Raw genomic sequence first — 23,796 nt, forward strand, 5'->3', positions numbered from 1 at the left:
TGGACAGCAAGGAGGAGAGCCAGAGGGGGCGGAAGGTGAGGCGTGATAGGCCGCTCTTGCCCCTGTGGCTGAGGGTCCAGTGGGAATGGGGGGCCACAGAGGATGGTGTGTGATCGCGCCAGGAGAGCCTGAAGGACGCGCACATCTGTGTGAGTGAATCACGTCACAGCGTCCGCCCACACTTGCTGCCAGAAAGGGTAGAGCGATGCCAGCCGGTGGCTGGGTGTGGCCTGGGTTGTCCTTGAGACACGACGTGTGGCCTGAAGCTCACCCTGTCACATTTCCAGGACACCTACCAGTAGCCATGACCGTCCTGGGGTCCAAGAGGTCCTGAATAGCTTACAGAACCGGAGGAGATTGGCCAGACTCTGCGTGGCTGCTGGCATACAGCAGTGGCGCTGCAACATGTCAGGAGCAGTGGAGAGAGCTCGTGACCACGCCCTGCTGCACCCCCTGCCGGCTCCTTCCAGGGCCACTGAGTCAGAGGCTCCGCACCCCGTGCACCTGGAGTGGAGTGGGGCCGTGGCACTGAGGCGGCAGCGAGCCCGAGTGGAAAGGGGGGGCAGGTCCGGAGGATGTCCCTTCTCTGCGTCCGCTTTCCCCTCCACGGGACTGAAAACCGGGATTCCCAGGTCACCGAGGGGCTGATGGGAACACCCTGGAAAACTGAGTCACCACTTCAGCAGGAGGTGCCCACCCAGCAGCACCTGCGACGTGAGCCAGTCAGGAACCTGTCTTTGCTGCTAAGATTTCCGAGTTCATTTACTGAATAGCAAAGCGTGGCATTGTACCCCCAACCCCTCCTCCCCAATTACTGCAACATGCGACCATCAGCCGGGTATTAGGGGAGTTGGTGCCGTGAGCCTGCCCCTGTTCAATACCCCTGGGGTGCTCGAGTTTGCTCCCAGGGGTCTTGTTCCACCACCTCTTATTTCACACTCTCTGTAACAGCGTCTGTCTGTTGGCCCCCCGGGTCCTCCCAGGCATTCTTAATCTTCTGGTATCAAGGTCAATGCCTCTCAAAGGTCAGCATTAGGTGAGCCCCAGGTTTATTTAAATCTCAGGGTTCCCTGGCAGGTCCGTATAATTATACCCCAGCTGCAAAACAACTATAAGATTAAAGAGGGTGCTGGATGTCGTGGGCAGAAAATGCTGTAGCAGCTTCCTTTGGCCACTGTAGCAAATTACCACAAACTGGGGGGTGCTTAAAACCACAGGTATTTATTCTCCTACAGCAATAGAGGTCGGAGCCCTGGAATCAAGGTGTTGTCAACGTTGGTTCCTTCTGGAAGGTCGAAGAGAGTCTGCCCCCCTTCTCTCTCTGAGCTTCTGCAGCTTCCGGTAACCCAGGTGTTCCTGCGCTTGTAGACGTGTCAGTTCAGTCCCTGCCCTGTTGTTGCCCGGCCTTCCCACCGGTGTGCCTTCTCCCCGTCTCTTCCCAGATAAGATGAGGGTCCACCCCAATCAGGGTGGGATCTCCTGTTAGTGTGAATTTGGTTCTTAAAAGTGGCAGCTTCTTCTGAGTTCCGTATAGAGAACTGCCTTGACCAGTGGCCTCTGTCACCGCAATATCGGCGTCCCCACCTCTCCCTGTCTCGGTCACCGTGGTCACCGAGATGAAGCTGCACTGCTCTTCAGAGAGTCAAGGCTCCTGGAGAGAAAGCGTCCTTAGGGCTCCTGGGGCCGCTACTGTAGAGAACAAAGTCCGTGTGATTCCCCGTGTGCGTCTCTGCATCTGCACCAAGACTCCTCCCAACCCAGTCAAGGTGCTTCGTAGACTCTGCACCAAAACTACATTCTTGTGAAATCCACGCCAGTGTCGTCACCTCAGCCCCCAGTAGGACGGTTCCTCATGGAGTCCTGTGGACTGATATGCCACGTGGGGCCAGCAGAATGATTTTTGCTGTGGAGCTCCCAGCGATGACTTCCCTCGTGGGACAGAAAGAGAGCGAGCGAGATGTGCCAAGGGCCCTAGGCTGCATGGCGGGATCCTGACGCGTGTGTGCTTAGGGCTGCTCCAGACAGAACCGAACACGCCGAGAGCCAAGTGTTGGCACACGCACGACCGTACGTTGGGTATTGGAGAATGATGTGTGCATTAGCGTGACACTAGAGGATTGGACCCAGGAGCCTTTGTGCACTATGATTCCTAGCCTCTGTGCCATCTCGGAGACCCACAGGCCAGCTTTCCAGCCGGTGCAGATCGGCCAGCCTACCACCTTGGATGTTACCTTACGCCGGAACCCTGCTTACACTCCAGTTTTGAAATGAAAGGAGGGAGTACCCTCTAATGTTGTTACCGGAGTAATTTCTGTCTTCATGCATAGCTCGGGATTCCTCAAACCTCTAGACCATCAATTATGTGTTCTGATTCCAGACTAGAGTGTAATCAATACTTACTTATTAGGGCAAGTGCCTACCCGCAACTTGCTGAGCCTGGCAAGTAAAATATTTATGACCCGACAGACCAGTTCTAACTGTTCTCTGTCATTGCTTTACTGCAGCCAACCACTGACGGCTCCAATCTAAAGCTGATTTGTTTTGAGCACAACCTGCAGCATCCGTATTCCAGTAAGTCCGAAGGGACTTAGGATCTAGGAACCAAAAGTCACACGCAAAGATACATACTCTGTACTACACATTCAGTTTTAACTGTCTCGGGTTAAGTGTCAGGGCGCCTGGGTGGCTCAGTTGGTTAAACGTCCAACTTCAGTTCAGGTCCGTGGGTTTGAGCCCCGTGTCGGGCTCTGTGCTGACAGCTCGAAGCCTGGAGCCTGCTTCGGACTCTATGTCTCCCTCTGTCTCTGCCCCTCCCCCCACTTGCAATCTGTCTTTCTTTCAAAAATAAATAGACATTTAAAAAAATTTTTTAAAGCAACATATTTAATACGAATTTCTTCAACAACTCCCTGGGCCCAGGAATCAGCTCCAGTACTAGGGGGCCAGGCTGAAGGGTGGGCAGGGCCATTCCTGAAGGGGAAGATATAGACAGCCCCTCAGCACAGCCCCTCAGGGTGACCGGACCGCTGTTCACACCCCACTGCGGCCCTGGCCGCATCGTGCAGAGGGTCTACATCTGTGTCCCCTCCTCCTCTAGCCTGGAATCCCTCTTGTCCTGGCAACCTTCATACTTAGCTCACGGCTGGGCAAAGAGCAGGCACTTACTCCACTTGGGTGCACTCAGGGGAAGCTCAGAATCATGGGAAGGCAGCAGTGGCTCAAGGTTAGCCCCCGACCGCCCCCGTCCCTGGCCTTCCCAGTGGCATCAATAGCTCTGGGGTGCACTTGGCCTATCCCAATCCGCCAACAACCCAGACCGTCACAGAGAGATCGCTGCTTATGTGCCCCTGTCTCCTGGAGCTGTGAGAGGTGTGCTCAGTGCCCAGCTCACGCATTACCTCCTACTGCGACCAGCCGGTGTGCTGGAGGTGGAGCACGCCCACCAGGAGGAGGCATGCAGGGGGGACGGGGAGGAGAAGTAGACTTCCCATCAGGAAGGCGGGATGCAAGGATCACTGGGGGTGCAGGTTGGGGTTCCCTAAGCTCCTGGGGTGTGGACAGCAGCGTGATGGTTTCCTGCGGGAGGCTGGCGAGGCTGGGGACATGCACGTGCACTGCTGCTCTGCCCACAGGGCTCTCCTTCCTCCCTCCGGCCATCCCTCCCTCCAGCAGCCTTGCCCTCCTGGCCCCGCTGACCACTCAGGTCCCAGGAGGCTTCATGACATGGGGCGCTCAGCACTCACCCAGCTGCAGCGACCTATCACTTGTGGGATCACACTCGTCCCTTGCCGGCTTGGAAGGTGTCAGCTTTACTCCTTTAGCCTCGAGGCTGTGCCTAACGCGCACTGGCACCTGTGCTACGATGCGCAAACTCCCTGAGGTCACAGGTGAGGAAACTGAGGCACAGCAAAAGCTAAAGTGTTTGCTCTTGGACCGCACAGCCAGGGAGGCAGCGAATAACCAGCCTCGAATCCGTGGGCACCAGACACTGTGCTCATTGTTGCCTCTTGTCCTGTTTATGCCTCACACCGACCTGGATGGAGGTGCAGTCATGATCGTCCTCCAAGGCCAGCTGGGGACACGGAGGCTCAGAGGAGGTGACAGCTGCTGCCAGCGCCCCACCAGCTCCCCTTGGCCCACTGGGAGCCACCTACTGATAGGGGATGGCTCCCAGTGTCTCCCGCCTCAGGGTCCCCCTGGCCATGACAGAGGCTCAGCGCACACATTGGCAGGACTGAGCACCGGGGCTCCAAGCTTTCAGGGTCACGGACTTCCTCGCCTGTCATTGGGACGGTCTGAACAGTGATTTCTACCCAGTCTTCCTTCTCACAGTGACAACCAACTTTCCTCCCTGACAAATGTCCCCGCTCCCTCACAGTACTTCCTGGGATCACTTCCAAACCAAGCTCCACAGCCCGGGGAACCCAAACTCCCGCAGAGGGAGAGGCGCAGCGACTTGCCCAAGACGGCACAACGGAGCAGGTGGTGACGCCAGAATGTGGATCCAAACACTTACTTCAGTCAGGGTGCCACACCAGCACCTGCCGCCGGTCATGCAAATCACTGCTGGTCGGCTGAATAGTGGTCCCCAAAGATGTCCCCGCCACGGTCCCTAGAGCCTGTGAATATGTTACCCTTTGCGGAAATGGGTGGAACTGACGTTATTAATCAACAGTTCTAAGATGGGAGGCTGTCTGGATCATCCAAGGGACCCAACGGACTCAGGAGGGGCCTTATAAGTAGAAGAGGGAGACAGAAAAGAAGCACTGGGACAAGAGGACCTGGGAAGGTGGACGCAGAGAGATGGCTGGCGCTGAAGACAGAGAAACAAGCCATGAACCAAAGAACGCGGGTGACTCTTCAGCGCTGGAATAGACTTGGATTATTTAAGCCACTATAGTTGTGATTTGTTGCTGCAGCAACAGGAAAAAAAATACAACCCCTTAAAGAAGTTCCCGCCCCCTGCCCTACAGCGTTTTCAGACAAGGCTTGGGTTTATTTTTTATTATCGTAGCTTACGTATCAATTATACTGCAGAAGATCTTGACCGTGACAGTGGCATGGGGGTGGGGTGGGATGGGGGAGTGGCCTAATTTTGTTCTAAAAGCATACACCTTGTACTTTAAAGCATTTTTAAGCCTGGCTCGTGCAAAGCTTTGGAGATGGCGGCAGAGGAGAGCGGCACGCCATGACCCGAGGGCTGAATCCGCCTGGATCCGGTTGAATGAACTCGGCGGATCACTTCCGCCTGCTCTGCGCATGCTCAGAGAGATGGCAGAGACGTCACTGCCCTGACACACTCCATTTTCAAGTGCACGGCCATAGAGGCAGCTAAGTAATAAGCATCCAGCGCTGCAGAATGGCGCCCGCCTGTGCCTCCGGCGAACGTCTGGGGTGCAGTAAACAATCATGACAAGGGGCAAGCCAACGCATGAGACGACTCATCAAAGAACAGATTTTTAATAACCCTTTAGAAGGATTTTTTCCTAGAGGACGGTGGCGAATGTGAGCATGTGGTTGTCTAATCATCTGGGGACGCCCAAAATGGCACTTTGGAGCAATCCACTTCAGAAATTCGATCCGAATGGCGAGCACCTCACTTACCCAGGGAAACTTAAGGAAGCTAAGAATCGGAGCACAGAAGCGAAGCTGGGAGCATCTTTCTGGGAAAACAACTGATGTCAGGCCCATTGGTTCTATGGTCATGGTCAACTGGGTGTCAGGGTCAACTGGGTGTCATGGCCCATTGGTTCTATGAAACTAAGAAAGATGATAATGAATTGAATGCCCCTCTCTGAGCTCCTCCCAGGAGGAGGGGACATCAGAACCTATTAGAGGAAAATGTTGTGTGGGGAACGGGGTTGGAGGGTGGGAGAGAATCTCAAGGAGGGAAAGGAAGATTCTCACTGGGCTGGGATGCCTAGAAAGGGATTCCATTCAATTAAATGGAATTCTAAAGAGCATCCACTATAGTAGGGACACTGCTCTTGGTATTTGAGATCAAAGGATGAACTGGGCACAGACACTCATGCTCTGGCACCCGGAGGAGGCTAGAGCCTGAAACACAAAGAAATCACAAGACAGTGTCGTATGAGCAGCTCCTAAAAATGTACAGAGAGGCCAGTGGAGCTAAGGGGATGGTGTGGTTAGATTCAGGTATCCTGGAGGGCTCCCCGAAGGAGGCGCTGTTGGAATTGCTCAACAGAAGAAAAGAGCCAATCCGTGGTTGCACCTGCTGCCCTCCCCATCTCATTCTCTCTTAGCGCCAATACCCACGCTGTCCCTCTCTTAAAGCCTGTTTCTCAGTTCATTGTGGGCAATATGCTTTCCTTTCCTTCTGTCTGGGTCACTCGGCAAGTGTACGGTTATCAGGTAACCCGTTGGGAAAGGTTCTATGGCCACCTTGGGGCACCTGGGGTGATGTCTATGCAGGTCTCAGATTGGGTAGAATCAGGCAGTGGTCTCAGCGATCTACTGGAAGGAGGAGTTGAAACAGCAACTCTGCAAAGGTAGAAACCGGAGCAGATTAGTGTGTTGCAAGCCCAGCTGTGGGGGAAGGGGCCCCCTGAAGGGAGCTCCACGGTCTGCGTGAGGGACACGGGCATGAGAAAGCACTAGGCCATCAGGCTGTGGGCAAGGGTCTTGTGTGAGGCCACGCCCCCTGAGTAAAGGTCCTGCCTACTGTGGCCCTAATGACATCATAGTCTGCCCTGATCAGCAGGGCCACCAGAACAAGACACCACAGACCAGGGGGGTTAAGCAACATGAATTTATTCCTCACAGTTCTGGAAACTGGAAGTCCTAGATCAGGTACCAGCAAGGCTAAGTTCTGGGGAGAGCCCTCTTCCTGGCTTGCAGAGGATCACCTTTGCACTGCGTCCCCGCACAGTAGAGAGAGAGGTTGCAAGCTTTCTGGTGTCTCTTCTTTTCTTCTTTTTGTAATGATATATATTTTTACTTATTTTTGACACACACAGACACACACACACACACACACACACACACACACACAGAATCCAAAGCAGACTCCTCACTGTCAGCACAGAGCCCGACGTGGGGCTCGAACTCACAATCTGTGAGACTGCGACCTGAGCCAAAGTTGGACGCTTCACTGACTGAGCCTCCCAGGCTCCCCTCTGGTGACTCTTCTTATAAGAGCACTAATCCGCATCGTGAAGGCTCCACCCTCGGGACCTCATCTGAACCCAATTACCTCCCAAAGGTCCCATCCCCAGACACCGTCACATGGGGGTTGGTTAGGGCTTCCATATATGAACTTGAGGCGACAGGATTCAGTCCACACCATGGTGCACGATGGCCAAGGCAAATGACTGAACTCACACATGTTTGAATCACCAACTCTAGAGGAGAAGTGAGATCTTAGGCCGCCAGTGGCCCTCTAGTGAAGAGGACTAGCAGGAGGAAGCTGGGGGCTTGTCCACATCCTTCTGTGCTCCCAGATGCTCCGTGCTCCTAGATGCTCCGTGCTCCCAGATGCTCCGTGCTCCCAGATGCACAACACGCTGCTTGGAGAGGCGGCGAGTGGCCAGGACTGGGTCCCCGCAGTGGATGAACTGGAGTCAGGGCTCTGATCCTCAGCCTATCAGTCTCCGGAACTTTGTCTCTTGAGGGGCCCAGAATTTGATGGAAATCTTGATGCCCATGACTTAGTTTGTGTGTTTGGCTGTCAAGTGGTTGGAAACACCTCTCTGCCTGACCAGTGAATTCCCACGGATGCTGTTCAGGGAGCGCGGGATCCAAGCAAAGTCCAGACACGGGTCCCAGGCTCGTCCCTTGGAAATACTAGTCCATCTTCGAAGGCAGTGACTTCTTCCTGGCTTATCTCTCAAGGCCATTATAAGTCTGCTCTGATCCACTAGGATTGATTTTAAAATTTAACTCTAGGGGCGCCTAGGGGACTGAGTCAGTTGGGCGTCTGACTGGCTCAGGTCATGATCTCACAGTCCATGGGTTCAGGCCCCTCATCAGGCTCTGTGCTGACAGCTCGGAGCCTGGAGTCTGCTTCCGATTCTGTGTTTCCCTCTCTCTTTGCCCCTCCCCTGCTCACTCTGTCTCTGAAAATAAAATAAAGACATAAAAAAATTTTAAATTTAACTCTGAAATGGGAAAATTTGGTTTCCAATGTCTACAGGAGCCTGACGCAGGAATTCAGCCCTGGACTCAGCTCTCACGTGTGTGCCATATATGAGGCAGAGGGCCTTATGAGTCTGCTATTCTTGTTACACATTTAAATCACCATTAGAGATGACATCTCCACGAACAGGTTTAAATCTGTTTATTTTTAAAGAAATAAAAAGTTCATGGGGCGCCTGGGTGGCTCAGTCAGTTAAGCCTCCGACTTCGGCTCAGGTCAGATCTCACGTTCGTGGGTTCGAGCCCTGCGTCAGGCTCTGTGCTGACAGCTAGCTCAGAGCCTGGAGCCTGCTTCCGGTTCTGTGTCTCCTTCTCTCTCTACCCCTCCCCATCTCATGCTCTGTCTCTCTCTGTATCAAAAATAAATAAAACATTAAAAAAAAAAGAAATAAAAAGTTCAAATCTTGAGTTTCCAAAGAGGTGGATTTTCCTTTAAAATCAGGTAGGATTTGGGCATTTCTGAACAAGCGACAAACCTAATTAAAAGCAGTGAAAAAGAAAACTCATGTGTGTGTATTTGTGTGTGTGTGTGTGTGTGTGTGTGTGTTTCAGCAATGTTGGTAAGTGGCAAGTTCATCACACACCTAGCTGGCACTCATGGTGCACTTATAAGGACTCATTTAAACTCTGCAGGAGGGGCTCCTGGGTGGCTCCGTCGGTTGAGTGTCCGGCTTCAGCTGAGGTCCTGATCTCCTGGTTTGTGGGTTCAAGCCCCGCTTCGGGCTCTGTGCTGACAGCTCAGAGCCTGGAGCCTGTCTTCAGATTCTGTGTCTCCCTCTCTCTCTGACCCTCTCCTGCTCACACTATCTCTCTCAAAAATAAATAAAACATTAAAAAAATAATCTGCAGGAATGTAGCTTGATCTCATAAGAGTGACCTTTCTTGAAGTTGAAATTGCTAAGGAGTTCTTTTTCCTTCATATTTTATAACTAAAGGGTTCCCACACCATCAGACCCTTATGTGAGGTATTTTTTTGTTAGTGGTGGTTCCAGCAAATTCTGCAGATGATGAAGACCGGAATAAGAATGAGAAAGGATCTGAGTTTTGAGCTAGCTGCCCTCATTCAGTCTCTGCACTCTGTGGGAATTGCCCTCCCTTCCCCAGGTCCTTCTAGAAAGGCCAACGCAGCCATAGAAAGGGTCCTACCGCACGGGCAGGCACTGGCAGATGGTGCCCGTCATGCAGTCCCGAAAGCAGGATTGATGTGCGGAGGAGCGGGCTGCAGCGGCTGCCCCACAGGCTGTGGGGATGAACCCCCAGAGGAACAAAGAAGAAAGTCTAAGGGAATTTAGGGTGTGCAGAGGCTCACACTTGTGGATAAACAAGCTGATCAAGTTTCCCGAGTCTTCGATGATCTTTTGTGGAACCAGGAACACTTAGACGTGGAGGGGTGTGTGAGGGAAGGAGGGTCCCATCGAGGCAGGATGGCTCTGCAGACAAGGGGCCTCCCTGAGCCGTGGCTGGGGCCTTGGCCTTGGCATACTTACCTCCTGGCCCTGCCGCCTGGATTCCGCGTGTTGTGTGGGTGGATTAGTAAATGCTCAGTGAATGAATCCTGATCCAGGACTAGCACACTAGGTTCCTGTGGGGCAAGTTCTTGTGGATCTGAAATGCAGAGAGGAAAGTGACTGGTGGCTTCAAACTGGTTCTAAGGTGTCCTGATAAAACCAGGGTGTTTTTCCCCAAATTTATTTATTTAGCGAGAGACTGAGAGAGCATGACGGGGGGAGGAGCAAGGGGAAGGGGACAGAGGGAGACTCCCAGGCAGGTTCCACCCGGTCAGGACAGTGCACAGAGTCCTGAACCCACAAAACCAGAAGATCATCGCCTGAGCTGAAATCCGGAGTCAGATGCTTAACCGACTGAGCCCCCCAGGCGCCCCAGGGCCAGGGTGGTGGTTGTTTTCTTTTTAATGTTTATTTATTTTTGAAACAAAGAGAGAGACAGAGTGCAAGCAAGGGAGGGGCAGAGAAAGAGGGAAACACAGAATCAGAAGCAGGCTCCAGGCTCTGAGCTGTTAGCACAGAGCCTGATGCAGGGTTCGAACCACAAGCGGTGAGATCATGACCCAAACCGAAGTCAGATGCTCAACAACTGAGCCACCCAGGTGTCCCTTTCGTGATATTTGCTATTTCTTCTTTAGAAATGCTTTCATAGGGGCGCCTGAGTGGCTCAGTCGGTAAATGTCCGGCTTCGGCTCAGGTCATGATCTCACAGTTCGTGGGTTTGAGCCCCGCGTCAGGCTCTGTGCTGACCGCTCAGAGTCTAGAGTCTGTCTTCAGATTCTGTATCTCCCTCTCTCTCTGACCCTCCCCTGTTCACACTGTCTCTCTCTTTCTCTCAAAAATAAATTAAAAATATTAAAAAAAAAATTTAAATGCTTTCAGAGCCTTGAACATGCTCATTTTTTGTGGGATCTTTTTTTCAGGTCATTCTATTAGCTCAAGGTCTGGAATTGCTTCTGCGAGTATTTTCAATGCAGGACCAATTTATATGTTGCAAACTCAACTTCGGGATTGCTACACCATATAAATAATATCAACTCAGACTTTTTTTTTTTTTTTCCCTTTTCACAGCCCTGGACAGAGGCACGTTGATTGGCAGGTGGAGTTTTTTTTACATCCTCTTCATTAAGAGGGCTGAGTTTCAAGAATCTCTGCGTTCTGCAAAGGTCTGAGTTCTAACTTCTTCAAAGACCTCATCTCCTGTCCTCACCGGGTGCGCACAGAAAACGATGGCTCCCACAGTGGATTTCTGGGCTAATTAACCCCATTCAAGCCCCTCAGTGGCTGCAGCTGCGAATCACACCGGACTGATCTGATTTGGGTTCCTCTTTGTTTCTAGCATCTGGCGGTCTCTCTTTCTTGTTTGTTAATTCAATTATGTATCTGAAATAAACTTTGTCATATTTTATCTAACATTTTTAGCTCTCCGTAGCCAGAGGCATTTCACATTAGTAGACTCTGTCAAGTAGCCAATACCAGAAGCCCAGTCTCTGGGGTTCATTAAAATCAAGTTAACTAGCACTCCTGGAGGTTAGCTTGCTGTCAACGTTGGACTCGGTGTCAATCATGCAGGAAAAGTCCTGTTTAATCAAGTTTATGGGACAACTTAGGGTCCTCCTTTAGCTTACTGGACTCCTCAGAACACGATTCCAGTATTGAAATAATTGCATGCCATTCTGTTTCCGTGGTTTTCTCTCCCCAGGGATTGCCAGGAAGCCCGAGGAGGAATCTTACAGACGTTAGACAAATGTTTGGGACATTCAGAATCTGGTTGATTTCAGTCAAACTGTAAGAAATCTGGAGAAATGGAAACGGGACTGCACTGGGAGGTCCGGGAGTCAGGGAGTCCTCTTCTGCCTCTGAACCCATAACCGCTTCCAACAAGGAGGCAGATTGTAGACCCACCTCTGCCGCTAACGGGGTGACCTTGCTCGCCCAGAGTTTCTCAACTACAAAAAAAGGACATTGGACGAAGTGCCTCTTTGTGGTTTCCACCCTCTTGTGGTTTCCATGCCTTCTTTTGTATGCAGCACACCTGCTCTCCCTTTTTCTCAATCCTGACTGTCTTCTCTCCGTCCTTGTCCTCTGCCTCTACTGGGCTCTTTCTGGTGGCGGTCCGCTACCTTAGCAGAGATGCTGGATGTCAATACAGAATCCCCCACATTGCTGCCAAAGCCGCCTCTGGCCCCCGCTACCGCCCTGTCTTTGATGATAGCACCGTGCTTCCTGCGAACTTGAATTTGTCCAACCTCTTCATTGCCCAAGTCCTGACCACCTGTGCAGTGTCCCATACGCAAGCGGCATGCATTCAATGAGTCGTTCTGGAGCTAAGCTAGGCACTGTACTGGACACAGGGATTCAATAAAGAATGAGGAAGGCAGACCCCTGAGGCTTGGGGGAGAGAAGAAGCAGGAAAGCAAGATAATTATGGCTTGTGCTTCATGATAAGTGCTCTGAAGAAAGCGAGTAGGGAGACTAGGCAGTGGGTGGTAGGCTGGAGAGAGTGGAGAGCGGAGCTGGGAGCTCCAACAGGAAGTGGGAATTTGAGGAGGGGAGTCTGGTGATCTTTCCACCTGGGAGCACCTCCGCATGTGTGGGGAGCCAGGAAGGGCCCAGAGGGAGAGTGACTATGAGGAGTCTGCGCCAGACAGCCATCTCCCTGCCTCTCCTTAGTCCCTTCTCAGAATCTGTTCTAGAATCATCCAACTGCCAGTATCTCTCTTAAACACTATTTTTTAAAGCTTATTTATTTTGAGAGAGAGAGAGAGAGAATGCGCACTCGTGCGATCAGGGGAGGGGCAGAAAGAGAGGATGAGAGGAAATTCCAAGCAGGTTCCATGCTGTCGGTGCAGAGTCTGGTGCAGGGCTCGAACTTACAAACTGTAAGATCATGACCTGAGCCAAAATCAAAATTTGGCCACTTAACTGACTGAGCCACCCAGGTACCCCTGGGTTTGAATTTTGAGACTTTTAATTGAATTTCCCATTCTGTCCTTTGGAACAGACTCCTTCGTCCCCTGAAAGAAGAGAAAAAAAAAAAAACCAGCACAAAAGTGACACCAATGAACAGTCTGCTTAGTCCTCAATGTCCCACCCCTCACACTCACCTCCGTGTACCGGGGATAAGAAACAGAACTCAGCAAGAAGTATCCAGAGACCTTTCTTAGTGGCTCTTGGTCTAGGATTTTGAGCCAAGACCCTACAATGAACTCAACACCCAGGATACTCCAATCCATGCAAGGGGCTCCTGGAGGCACAAGGGAAACCAGCATGAGGAAGGGACCCTGCACTCCAGGACGTTACCAGAACTCAGTGTATTTCAAGAAAATAGCATGAGCTCATTCAAGGATTTCAAACGCATCTTCCCTGCAAGCTCATAGGAGGTCAACCCGATACAGAGACTACCAGGACTCTGCCATCTTGCTGTTGACTGCACCATTGTCCCCTCAGAAGAGCTGATGAGATGCCAATACCCCACGGCTGGTGTCTTCTACAGGAAGTGAGCAAGACTCTGGAGCTGGTGCAGTTCAACCCACCACAAGTTTTCCAGTTTGGCCATGAATATGAGGCTGAAATGACATAAAGCAGAAGGAAGTTAGAGCCATGAAGCTCAGGTCCCGTAAGATCACTGGGTCACCCACAGGACTGCTGTGTGGGGACACTTGTTGAGGAAAAGACGCCCGTGAGCTACCTGTAAGGCCATAAGGGACCCGGCTGCGAGACGACATGAAGGCGCCAACACGTTCTGGGCGAGGGCACTGCCACGAGGTAAACCAGCCAGCCCGCACTGTTGTGGTAAAGTTGGACATCACACAGGACATGCCAACCTATGGAGGAGAAACACATTTGTTGTTTTGTTCACACCCCCAATAAGAGCCCATGTAATTAAGAGACCGACACTCACCCTTGGGAATTTCTACCTCGATGAGTTTGTGAGATGTGCCGCAAAGCCAAGGAGCATAATAAATCAGACGGGAAGAAACTGTGAGCTTGTCAGAAAGAGGCATGCATGGTGGTCAGATGGCAACTTGGTCTTTCATCTTTCAGTTCTGTTCAGATCTTCAGGAAGCACAAGTCAACTAGAGTAATTTTAAAAAATGTATATGTGGGGGCGCGTGGGTGGCTCAGTCGGTTAAGTGTCCGACTTGGACTCAGGTCATGATCTCACAGTTTGTGGGTTTGAGCCCCGCATTGGACTCTGCTGACAGTTCAGAGCCTGGAGCCTGTTTCAATCTGTGTCTCCCTCTCTCTCTGATGACCCTCCCCAACCCCGCTCACGCTCTGTGTCTCTCTCTCAAAAATAATAAATTAAAAAAATTTAAGGTATATGTGTATATGCATTAGAAAGGCAAAAGTATAAATCCTCTCAAGTATGATTTTCTGTCCTCCCTGTTTCAACAATTACACTTATGAAACATAAAACCAAAGACCAAGTGTTTTGCTGTTCTTTGCTTGTTTGTTTTTCAAAATACAAGAAAACCTCAGGATATGAAGAAAGAATTTCAACAAACTGCTTTTCCATTCCTTTACCCAAGAGTGCCCAACTCCCCGCTGGCCCAGCACTGGGAAAGAGAGGACATTAGGCCATTGCGTCCTCTCTGGGGATATTTGAAGCGCCTGCAAAGCTTCTTTCTTGAGGCTTATAAATCACCCTTCCTCACCCGAGCTTAAATCTCCACCCCCCTCCTCAGGGGTGGCGCTGCCCGCTCTTCCCACTCTGTGTTTAATATCAAGATGGCCCCACGGGCGCCTGAGACGCTTAGTCAGCTAAGCATCTGACTTCGGCTCAGGTTATGATCTCATGGTTGGTAGGTTTGAGCCCCCACATCAGGCTCTGTGCTGAATGCTTGCTCGGAGCCTGGAGCCTGCTTCAGATTCGGTGTCTCCTTCTCTCTCTGACCTTCCTCCCTCATGCTCTAACTCTACCTCTCGAAAAATAAATAAATGTAAAAAAATGTTTAGAAGACCAAGATGGCCCCCATCCTTCGAGCCTCTGACGTGCAAGCCCACAGAGGCTCAGGCCAAAGACTCATTCCATGACACAGAGGTGGTAATCTCTACTCACCCGACCTACTGGTGTTGCTGAGAAAAATGTTGCGTCAACCAAGTGAATTTTACGGCAAAGTTCCTCTTCGTTCTTTATCACCAAAGGGCTGTCTTCCTTGGTTTCAAGATGCATAATGGATGGTGTGGGAGCACAGCCGGGCAGCGGGCTGTCCCTGGAGTGTCTGTCACCACAGCCGGGCCATGTTCGCAAGATGAAAAGGCCATTGCAGTCCCCAAGCCTGAGTCCCCAACACACTCTTACAATGACTCATCGATTACCCAGAGTTCTTATCTTGGGACTGTGGGTCCCAAGCTCTGCCCCACTTTTCCGCGGGGTCTTCCTCAGTCCGTGCAGCCATTCACAACCTTACACACTCACGCGGCTGGGCCCGCAGAACAGTACTCGCCTGATAGGGTCATTGCTGTTCAACCAACATTTAAAAAGGAGGAGCCAGGGGTCCTGAGGTCACACATTCCTGAAATGCCATGTTGACAAAAGAGACCCCTTTCTCCCTCATAAGACTTTATTCAGGACCCTTTTCTTCTGCTCACCTCTTTGCAAATCCCCAGTGAACTCTGCCGCGGCTTTTCCCAAACGCTCTTGGCTGGGACCCCATCTGCTTCGCGGGGAGTCTCACGAGATCTACATCCTTTGCTGTAATTTGGGAGGTCTGATTTTGGGGTTCCACAAGTCAGATAACCAACAAAAAGCCGGAGCCAAATACTTGGTGTGTCAGGTGACAATACACTCAAAACCGTTATTACTGACATGTGTTTTGCACTAAGTCTTTGTTTTTGTGTTGTTGTTTTGTTTGTTTTTTTTACATTTATTTATTTTTTGAGAGACAGAGAGAGACAGAGCATGAGCGGGGAGGGTCAAAGAGAGAAGGAGACACAGAATCTGAAGCAGGTTCCTCGCTCTGAGCTGTCAGCACAGAGCCCGACTCGGGGCCTGAACCCACCAACCGTTGAGATCATGACCTGAGCTGAAGTTGGATGCTCAACCGAGTGAACTACCCAGGTGGCCCGAACTAAGTCTTTGAAACCTGGCATCAACTCGATATTCAGAGAACATTTGGGTCCCCAGCAGCCACATTTTGGATGCTAAGCGGCCACCTGCGGCCAGTGGCCAGGGCGAGACCAGATGACTCCGTTAAAAAAGGCTTTCAGGTCTGGACACAGAAGGCTTGGTGATCTTTTACTGAAGCACAAGAAAGGAGTCTGGAGGCTCCGGTCCCCACCCCCCTTCCCCACTAATCCTGTTCTACTTTTCCTCAGCAGGTTGAGGGTGAACGCATTTCTTCCTACTTGCCTCAAAGGACTTTTGAAAAGAATGGGGGGAAGGGGGGGGAAATAAAAGCTTCTGTTGAGCGTTCTCAGCACAGCTGTCCGTAGGAGGTGGTCACGATTAAAGACCAAGCAACCACCGCTATTTGCTTTGGGACAGTAATTGCGGGGACAGTCATTCGTCATCGACTTTAGGGACAGTACAAAGTTGGCTTTGCAGACTTCAGCTGAGAAAGAAAACAAACACGTGAGGGGAAAGAAAGAAGAGTGCAGAACTTTGAGTCTGGCTTATCTTCAGGACCCAACTGTCTGGGTGGGGGACGCTCCCTCCTTTTTTTTTTTTTTTTTTTATCAAAGAAAGGTCAACTGTTAATCATCTTGTGAAATGTGAAAACCTATATGGTAAGTGATGACACTTTTTAATGGGAAAAAAAAATAATCAGTCTAGACACTACCGGCCAGGAAAAAAAAAAGAAAAAAAATGTAATGTTCCTTTAATCCATCTAAAGGGGGAAAAAAAACCCAACCTCATTATCAGTTCTCAGTAGAGGATTAAGAGGCGCTGAGCAGAGAAGCTTCCGGAAGGCTGGCATTCCAGAGAAGCTCGTCAGGTTTTTGAAAGAAAGAATGCCAACCCCATTGATCTCCACCCTCTTGTCTACTCGGTGGGAGAAACTGCATGCACAGCTCTGGCTGCTCTGGTCTGTATCTGCAAAGAGAAGACTTAAAAAGGACCAGAGCTTGGGGGCGGCCAGGAGGTGGGGATGGGGGTGGGGGCGGGGTTGGGGGTGTGCTAACCGTTCCGGTGGAGTTACCTTGTATGACCCTCTTCTTCCCCTTCAGCAGCCCAAAGACGGGCCCGAGGTGGGACTGGGGCATGGGGCTCTTTCCCATGGGGTTTTCCACAACCCCCCAGCTCAGCAGGTGGGGGCCGGGGGGTTCTGTTGGAAAAAATCAAACATTCAATCTACCGCTTAAATTTTCTGTTGCAAAAAAATTTTCAGCCGCCAAATGGCTGGAATTAAGGAAAAAGGATCTCCACCACCCCGTGACCCCTGTCATGAAGACTTTGCCGTCCCTTACTCCAGACTGGAAGATTCTTGCAGCCGTGCAGTCCGGGTCAGTGGTGCTGTCTCCAGCATCATGTCGTTGCTGCTCAGGGATGAGAGTCGTTGCAGCCGTCCCTCTGTGGGTGCGGGCTTTGCTGGGCCCCTGCATCTGGTCACCTGTGCGTGGCTTTTCCAGGGCCACCGTGACACGTTCCCATAGACTGGGGGTCAAAACCAACAGAAATTACTCTCTCATGGTTCTGGAGGCCCGAAGTCCAAAGCCAAGGGGCGGGCAGGCGTGGATCCTTCTGGGGGCTCCAAGGAAGAATCAAGTCCAGTCTGCTTATAGCTTCTGGTGGTTTCCAGCAACGCTTGGTGCTCCTTGGCTTGTAGACACATCCTCTGTCTGCCATGTCACATGATGCCCTCCTCTGTGTGTCCGCTGTGCCCCGCATGGCCCTCCTGTAAGGACGCCAGCCTTTGGATGTCGAGTTTCTAAGCTTAGAGACGAACTTTCAAGTAAATGTGAAGCCAACCCTTGTGAACCAGCACGGAGCACTGAGTAGGGGCCTCGGGGGCCAGGAGGGAAGAGAGAGTCAACCTCTAGAGGCTCATTCTGTGAGGCAGGAAGAGGAGGAGGTGAGGAGGGAGAGCAGGCGGGGGCAGTGGGGAGCCAGGTGGGTCCAGACTCAGAGGTCTTTGGGGTGTGAGGAGACAGAGACACCAGAAAGCCTCTCAGAGACAGGACCCCCCCACCGCACCACCCGGAAGACCGCCCAGGGGCCTGGGCCCGACAGGATACAGCCTTTCCCAGGGCAGAAGTGAGAGGTGGAAGAAAAGCCCCTCCCCCAGCCCCAACCCTGCAAGGGGACATTTCTGCACTGAACTTAGAGCATCAGGCTTCATGACAGTGGATTTCTGTCCTTGGCCGCACTTGGGCGACTTCTGCGCCTCCTGCCCCCCCCCCCCCCCCCCCCCCCCCCCGCGTCTTTCCACGGAAAGCCCCTCCTGAGAGGCGCTCACATCACAAGTCACAAAGGAAGGAAGTCAGTCGGCCCATCTGCACATGGTCGACTGAGGTCTCGCTTCCTTTTTATTTCTTTCTAGGGCTCAGCTCGGAATTATATCTTCATTAGAGCACTCTTCTTTTTTTAACCCTCCGGCTAACGTGGAAGGAATTTGTTTAGTTTGCTGTGGTGCAGCGGCCTAAACCATCAGCAGGGTGATTCATGCACCCCGGGCTGCTGACGTGCACGGGAGGGGCAGGGACTTCGCTGGGGGAACTTGGAGAAGTTCTAACGCTGATGAAACAGGTCTGAGGCTGATACAGCAGAATACAAATGCTCCGATCCCTACTTCTGAGCTTTGCTTTTCTCTAACAATGCACGTTCCCTTTGCTGACAGGAGAAAGAGATGGGAAAACCGAGAGGCACGTGCAAGGAAAGGACTGGATTGCAGGTCAAGCTCGATCTGGAGACACTGCCCGGAAATCCGCAAGGATGCTCACAGAGGCCCCGGCTCTGAGAAAAGGCCTAAGGCCCGTGGTAAGGTATGGAATGCATGACTCGTGCAATGCTAAAAATTCCTCCTGAAGCCTGAGGTTTTCTTCCAGGGTTTGAGGAGGTCTTAATATGGAGAACTGGGCTTCTAGAAATTCCATGAAATCTTGGCTCACTGTGCTCTTTCCTTGTCTCCACGTTCAGTGTTAATTAAACACATCCGATTTGCACTTCTAAAAGGAGCCAGGTTGAGGCAATGGAAAAAAGGTGTGGGGTGGTAGGAATCCTGGGACTTGTTCAGCCAGTAACTATGTGACCTCGGGGGAGCGGCTGCACCAGGCCGTCCTGGGCTCTGGTGAGGATGCGAAGGCACTGAAAGGGGTCGCCTAGAGCCTGGAACACGAAGCACGCCCAAGAAGGAGAGAGCACGTCTTTCAGCCCAGACTGTGGCAGCACGTCAGCGGGAATTTCTGCCCTGACTTGTTTGTCTGCACACCCTCCCTTCCAGGTGCTCTCCAGTTCCTGGAGCCGAGAGTGGCTTCCCTATTGACCTGAGCCAGAGGGACCCTGCTCATCCCAGGACCCCTGCCCGAGACCCTCAGTTGTATTTCTTTCCTGTGGCTGCTGTCAAAAACCACCATGAAGGTGGAGACTTAAAGCAAGAGATTTCTGGGGTGCCTGGGTGGCTCCGTTGGTTGAGCGTCCAACTTCGGCTCATGTCATGGTCTCACAGTTTGTGGGTTCGAGCCCCGCATCAGGCTCTGTGCTGACAGCTCAGAGCCTGGAGCCTGCTTCAGATTCTGTGTGTCCCTCTCTCTCTGCCCCTCCCTTGCTCATGATCTGTCTCTCTGTCTCTCAAAAATAAAAGTGTTAAAAAAAAAAAAACAACAACCAAGAGATTTCTTCTCTCAAGACAGTTGTGAAGGCCGGAAGCCTAGAGACGCTTTCCCTGGGCCAACAGCAAGCTGTCAGCAGGGCGTGCGCCCTCCCGAAGCTCGAGGTGAGAACTGGTTCCTTGCCTCCTTCAGCTTCCGGTGGCTGATGGCATTTCTGGGCCCGTGGCCCCTTCACTCTGGTCTCTGCCTCTGTGGTCACGTGGCCTTCTCCCCGTGGCTGAGCGAAATCTCCCCCTACCTCTTTTTCATGAGTTCCCCCCTGTGGTTACCTTTAAGGTCCATCTGAATAATCCAAGATAACCCCCGTCTCAAAACTGAGAAGTCCGTCACCTCAGAAAAGAGCCTTTTTTCAAATAAAGTCACATCCATAGGGGGCGGGGGTTAGGAGAGGATTAGGACTCGTTATCTCTAGGGGCCCTTATTCAGACAGTACCAGCGGCCATCAAGGACATTTCTGTTTTCGATCTCCATTTGGTGTTTTATTTTGATGAGGAAGTTGATGATGCTCCTTGTATCAGTCTGGAGGGACCCACACAAACCAGTGGCCACTGTATCTGGGCAGGTGACCAGTAACGAGAGTACGAGGAGTTATTGGCATCTGTTGTGCTTTTCTGCCCATTTGGCTGGGTCTCTTCCTCATTAAAGCCGTAGCTAGAGATATGGAACAACTTTTCTGCTTTTGATGGGAAAAGCTTTGGGTTCTCGTGAGGGGAAACACCAGTGACCGGGTGGGGTTTCTCCGTAGCTAAACTGAGCACCGTGTGTGAACAAATACTGCCCCAAACCTTTCCTATGGAAAGCACTTACGCTATTCTTAGCCGGTTTTGACAACAGCCTATCTTACCTTGGAGCCATCACCATGCATTATTTAGACGTGCATTTCTGCTAAAGTCCGTCCCCACCCCCCAACCTAAATGTTGCAAATGTGTTTGGTATTTTAAGCAAACAGAAGAGCGTGATCCACAGGAGCGTGTGTTCAACCTACTCTGTAAAACGCTGCTATTCTCCAAATGTGTTCTTCGGAGTTATAAAATCATTTTTAATTCCTTTTAGACCCTATGCAGATTTGTAGCAATAATGCCTTTTATTGTTAACCTCTGTTAAGTCGTAGTGGCCCTTGTGCCTCTCTGCTAAAACACTACCGCGCCTGTGAAACATTTTGTAAATGAAATAAAAACGGACATGTGTCAGTAATTTGCAGTTCCTCCTCTGCTTCTTCCTTGCTCTCCCCTTAGACATCTGGAAGAAAAATCTATTGTTTCAGTGGCTCGCACAATTGTTTACTGTTTTGTTTAAGTCTGAATAGTCCCCCAAAGCTATGGAATGAACAGCAAATTTGAGGTGGGGGAAAGGATTACACCACAGAAAGGGCAAAACTCACCCTGGAAGCTGGTGGAAACCCAAACATCACAGGCGCATGATGGTGCATATCATCAGTGCAAACCAAGCTGGTGTTACACAGATAAGGGAATTTTAATCACAGGGTAATTAAACAGTCTTTCTCTGTCAGAGCAGATTCTGTGGGTGCAGGAAATTGGATGGACGTCTTCCTTCGCAGTTAGCTGGTATTTCACGAGCACCTGGTACACAGCAGACCTTATAGGTAAGATGGTGAGCAGTCAAGGTTCCTGTCTTTGTTGGAAGGTATCCTCGTGGAGGAAACGCGTGGAGAACTTTTGGGGTTTTCTAATTTTCCCCTCAGAGCCAATTGGAGTCTCACAACAATCTTGGAAGGAAGGAAGTAGGAACTGTCATGATTGGATTTGCATTTGAAGTGGTCACTTGGCTAGAAATGAGCACGAGGGTGGCTGGACCTCAGCTTGGGGAGAGAAGAGGAGAGGGGGCCAGGGTCCTGGCGGGGGAAGGAAGGGATGGGTTTGTGAGGAGGTACTGATGAGCTAGAGTCCACAGAACCATGTGGTGGGTTGGCTCTGAGTTGGGTGGCAGGCGTGAACCTTGATCTGTTGGGACAGTCTTAGTTTATGCCTATTGGGTCAACACAACCCTGAATGGTCCCACTTTTCCTCCCCAAAGGGATCTGGTTTGAACAACAAGGTGGTTCCCTTACGTAGGAGGTGTGAGGCTGGAAGGATGGCGGTGTCACTGCCTGAGACAGTGGGTAGCAGAAAACCGTGGTCCTGCCAATTGTCGCAGCCAGTTCCACTGGGAATTAAGTCAACTGCTCCCGTGGGTTTCACGGCCTCGGCATTTTCCTGGTCATTCTGCTGAGCAGTCGTTGCCCACCAATGTCGGTAAGGACAAGTTTGGTCCGCTCCCTCGGGGGGTCCCGTGGGCCCTGCTGTGTGATATGTCAGCAAGGCTTTCGACTAATCACGTAGGAAGCACACGCTGCGCTCGTGGGTGTCACACACCCCCCGTCACCATTTACTCTGGCTTATGGGGACGCCCCCCCCATCCCTCCAGCGTGTGCTGGTGGTGGAGAGGATGTTGATGAGGACCATTTCAGAGAGAGAGAGAGAGAGAGAAAGAGAGAGCCCACAGTGGGCACAGACCTACAGTAGCTGAGATTCTGAAAAGAAGGCAAATGGGAAAGAGACAGTTATTGCCACAGGAAAGGGAAAAAGAACGTGAGGTTCTGTTTCCTTGTATTATATTCCGGAACATACGCTGGCTTCTGTTCGTCCTCCCCCGCAGACACCTGAGGGCTGCGTGACTTCACTGCTATAAATCCTTCTCTCCCACCACACCGCCTGGCAGAGAGGGACCTCTGCCCCAATGCCCTTCACCCAATGTCTGACCGCTTCCAAGAGCCTTCTCGCCAGCCAGGGACCCCCACGCCCCAGGAGCCTCCCCAGGGTGGCAGGCCAGGCCAGGCCACTCCCTCCCCTCCCATTGCAACAAGGGTCTGAAATGTGACCCTGCAGCTGATCTCTTCATGCGGATGGGATGCCATTGTGTCAAATAATTACTGTGCACCTTCGACCCAGCTTTCTATATGACTATGGCTTCTTCTCATCAATTTGTGGGACCGCTCTGTATAATGAGCATATTAACTTTTAGACTATAGGAAATAAAAATATTTCCCAGTTTATCATCTTTCTTTTGTTTACGTTTATGATATCTTTATATACGTGAAAGATTTATGAAGACACCTGTATGGTATTTACACACAAACACTTGCACACACACCTATTTGCACATATATCTCTTGCTCTCTAGTGACTTCCTGTCTCTGGGAGTAAGGTCTCCCCATCATCTCCGATGTTCTCTAGCTCGATTAAATTTCCTCTGTATTTAGACCTCGAATGATTCAAAACTGTAGCACCATTTTTCCAAGAGCTCCTGAAGACCGTTCATAAAAGCCTAACAGAGCTCAATATGTTTTTGACAAATCACTCCCAGCCAGTATTTTCTGTGAAAATACTGTCTTATAGGAAAACAAGATGCTGAGCAGCAGCAAAATGCCCTGTCGTCCAGATGTTCACCGCTGGAAAGGCTGCGCTCCCCCGCGGGTCCTGCCCGTGAGCGGCGCGGAGAACTCGCATCTCCCACGTCAGGGCTGGAGCCAGGCCTTCTCTCCACCGCCCATTTCGGGACACAGCCTGAGCCGTGTCCACGCGGACTCAGTTTCTGAGCAGGTGGTCCCCTCTCTAGGACAAGCCCCCTCGTCTGCCCTCCTTTCCTCCCCCAGCAAAGAAACCGGTTCTTCTGTCCCTAAACCAGCCCTCGATGGAAAGACTCGGTCAGGTCTGAATTAAGAACTTTCTTTCCTTGTGAGGTTAGGTTTTGCTTTTTCTATTTTAAAGTTATATTACCTTTTCATAGTTTAAAAAGAAAGAAAGAAGGAAAGAGAGAGAGAGAGGGAGAGAGAAAGAAAGAAAGAAAGAAAGAAAGAGAGAGAGAGAGAGAGAGAGAGAGAGAGAGAGAAAGAAAGAAAGAAAGAATAGAAGTGGGGAGTTTCCCGGGTGGCTCAGTTGGTTAAACGTCCGACTCCTAATTTCAGCTCAGATCATGACCTTGTGGCTTGTGGGTTGGAGCCCCAATCTTGGGCTCTGTGCTGACAGCAAGGAGCCTGCTTGTGATTCTCTCCCTTTCTTTCTGTCACTCCTCTGATCTCTCTCTCTCTTTCAAAAAGAAAGAAATAAACAAGAAACAAGCCAGCAAAAAAGGTGGTGATAGGTGGACGTCTTCCCTGCGTGAGCCCCAGTGGCGATCCGGCGCACCCCAGGTCCACACTCCAGGACCACCCACCACTCCTGCAGCTGCCGTCCAGGGAGGGGCTCGGACACCTGTGACCACCAGGGAGCTGGGAGATGGTGGCCTTGGCTGCTGGAGTTCCTGCTTCCCTTCTGGCCCCTGAGGGCTCCGTGGGGAAGTGGGGGGGTCTGTGCGGGGGGGG

The 23,796-nt window shown here is 51.3% G+C and overlaps 1 long non-coding RNA gene across 1 annotated transcript; it reads right to left on the reverse strand.

Annotated features, from left to right (window-relative positions):
• Window positions 1-12,586: 12,586 nt before the first annotated feature.
• On the reverse strand, window positions 12,587-13,728 carry LOC115287299. The gene is made up of 4 exons (XR_003906386.1): window positions 13,564-13,728; window positions 13,351-13,486; window positions 12,767-13,228; window positions 12,587-12,676 (listed from the first exon to the last, which is right to left on the reverse strand). It is a non-coding gene; the product is annotated as an uncharacterized LOC115287299 (long non-coding RNA).
• Between the last annotated feature and the right edge of the window lie 10,068 nt (window positions 13,729-23,796).

The sequence above is a fragment of the Suricata suricatta genome, chromosome 3 (genome assembly GCF_006229205.1).
Source record: "Suricata suricatta isolate VVHF042 chromosome 3, meerkat_22Aug2017_6uvM2_HiC, whole genome shotgun sequence".
In the NCBI taxonomy this organism is placed as follows: Eukaryota; Metazoa; Chordata; class Mammalia; order Carnivora; family Herpestidae; genus Suricata; species Suricata suricatta.